This window comes from Lepeophtheirus salmonis, chromosome 11 (genome assembly GCF_016086655.4).
Source record: "Lepeophtheirus salmonis chromosome 11, UVic_Lsal_1.4, whole genome shotgun sequence".
NCBI lineage: Eukaryota > Metazoa > Arthropoda > Copepoda > Siphonostomatoida > Caligidae > Lepeophtheirus > Lepeophtheirus salmonis.
The window spans coordinates 17803158-17803796 of record NC_052141.2 but is presented as its reverse complement, the minus strand read 5'-3'; positions in this window follow the sequence as shown (position 1 = coordinate 17803796).

Here is a 639-nt window from a genome sequence, read left to right as displayed (position 1 = left end):
AGGAATGTAAATCCTTCATTTAAAATTATGCATCTCATTTTTTGGTTGTAACTTGTACACAATATAAATGCTTTATTGTATCCCAAATATACGCTATACGCATCAGTAGGTAGCCAATTCTTCTCAGCTATGAAAATAGTAATCTATAATTCTTGGAAATTGCTCACAGTCTAAGAACGTTTTCTGGAATTCAACCAATCAAATTTCAAAACACTCATTAGGTGGAAAAGAAGCAGAAACAGTACATGTATATTTATGTTTTACGGTCATTCCAAGTGAAATCAATACAAAAGGAACATTTTTCATGGCACCATCTTCGATTTTTTTTCAAATGTGTCTCATATCTGAATAATAAGTTAAAAGCTAAATAATACAAAATTTTACCTTTATTAGTATTTTGTGCTCCGGTTCAGGAATTAGAAGCTACTAAATTTTTGGCCTCTACGTCCCCTACATTATTTTAAATCGCTGTATTTGAATGTTGTCAAAGATATTCATTTACTTTAAAAACCATTTAGTATATAATTGTTTTATCCTTTTGTTATATTCCATTGTATAAGCCAATAAATGATTTTTACCCATAAGGTCACAAAGTCAATATTTTAAACCAAAAAAAAACAAAAAAAAAACATGTCCTTT